General features: G+C 32.2%; 1 non-coding gene across 1 annotated transcript; it reads right to left on the bottom strand.

Annotated features, from left to right (window-relative positions):
* Nucleotides 1-1,382: 1,382 nt before the first annotated feature.
* On the bottom strand, nt 1,383-1,489 carry LOC133774719 (U6 spliceosomal RNA). The gene has a single exon (XR_009868121.1). It is a non-coding gene; the product is annotated as a U6 spliceosomal RNA (small nuclear RNA).
* Between the last annotated feature and the right edge of the window lie 344 nt (nt 1,490-1,833).

Below are 1,833 nucleotides of genomic sequence, written 5' to 3'. Positions count from 1 at the left end.
AACTTTTGGATTATAGCGGCCCCCCCCATCTCTGCCCTCCCATCCCCAAGCCGACTCACCTCCTACTCCCTCTCCTATCCTACTCTTCATTAAGATTAATTTTAATTACCTTTATATACAGAAGATCAACTTTATACTAAGTAAAGATTTCAACAGTTTGCACCCACTCAGACACACAAAGTATAAAGTACTGTTTGAAGACTAGTTTCACCATTAATTCTCATAGTACAACACATTTAGGACAGAGGTCCTACATGGGGAGCAAGTGCACAGTGACTCCTATTTATTTAACAATTGACATTTTTTTTCCATGTGACTATTGTTTATGGGATTTCTTCTTGACTTCCTTTTGGATAAGTTCACATCAGCATATAAATTCATTGCTTTTTTGTATGTTGATTTCATAACCTGCAACTTTACTGACATGATTTATAAATTCTATTGGCTTTTTTTGGTTAGAGTTTAGGTATTTTCATATACAACATTATGTCATCTGCAAACATGGATATTTTGATTTTTTAAGTCCTGAAGTAATTAAAAACTTACAAAAGTCTTTAGCCTATATGCTTATATTCACTTTTATCCACAAAGAATTTTGCAAGCTTAAAGTATATAGAGGAATCTATTTTTATATAGATATAATTTATCTCATAGGTATTAAAACTAATGAGTAGTATTTATATTGTCTAAAATTAAGTCTATTGATAAAGCATCTCTGACTTATAATATTAATAACCTGTTAACGTTTGGCTTAATAGCATATTACCAGGTCTTTGAAGTTGCTTAATTTTTAAATAAAACTATTATACATCTATCTTTTAAAAAGTGCTCTTTTACAACTTTATTGTCTTCGTTCTCTTTCTGATAGTACTGTATTATCTGTGATAATTAATTCACACCTATCAAATCAAGGTGTGTTTATATAAAAATATTCCCAAGGATCTTAGAGATCACTTATTTAGTTACACTATAAAAACTGTAAAAGAAAGTGAAAGCATTAAATATACATCCCAGATAATTATCTCTGACAAGCCACTGGTAAGCATATAAAGCTATAGATGGGAATATTGACCCTAATTATACATGTAGATGTATTTAGCAACTCTAATTTATTGTAGAATTTTGGCTGAATTTTAAGTTCTTTGAAATAGAAACTTATAAGTCTCATAAAATCTATTGCAAGGATGGCTGCTAATAACATCCTTTCCTATTTTCCCTGTCTGAGTTCTGAATGAGTCAAGGTAGACATGCAAGAAAGACATAAGAAATAAAATCAAAATGTGAGCTTTATAGCTCAGAATTGTTTGTCTTGGTGCTTAGCAACAGGAATTCTTTACATTGCACTCCAGTGCATTGCAGCCTTACCTAACCTGTCACATATGGAGCAGGGATTTTACTACTAAATTTGACATGTCTTCCTTGTGCAAGGGTCATCCTGATCTTCTCTATATGGTTCCAATTTTAGTATTTGTACTATAGAAGCAAGCACATTATTGCTAAATCAACATAACAGAGGACGGAACAGAACTCATTTTTCCTCCAAGCATCCTAAATACAAAAGGAGCAGGGCATATTCAGAGTTGAACCATGGTCATTAATTTCCTTTTTGCAATATTTTTCATCATGAAAGTCATGGTTGTATCAGTTGAGGAGCAGCAAATGAACTGAGGACAGGAGCAGTGCTCTAACAAACATTTAGATTTTTTTTGTGGAGTGTGCTGTATCCTTGTAGTCTAAATTTAAACAAAACATTTTATCCCAGAAGAAAAAAAAAAGATTAGGGCAGAAAGATGGTACATGTGCATACCCCATAATTGCTTTTTATTAGTTTTA

Source organism: Lepus europaeus, chromosome 15 (assembly GCF_033115175.1).
Source record: "Lepus europaeus isolate LE1 chromosome 15, mLepTim1.pri, whole genome shotgun sequence".
NCBI classification, from domain to species: Eukaryota; Metazoa; Chordata; class Mammalia; order Lagomorpha; family Leporidae; genus Lepus; species Lepus europaeus.
Note: the sequence above shows the minus strand (reverse complement) of the source record. Positions and strands in the feature narration are given on the sequence as shown.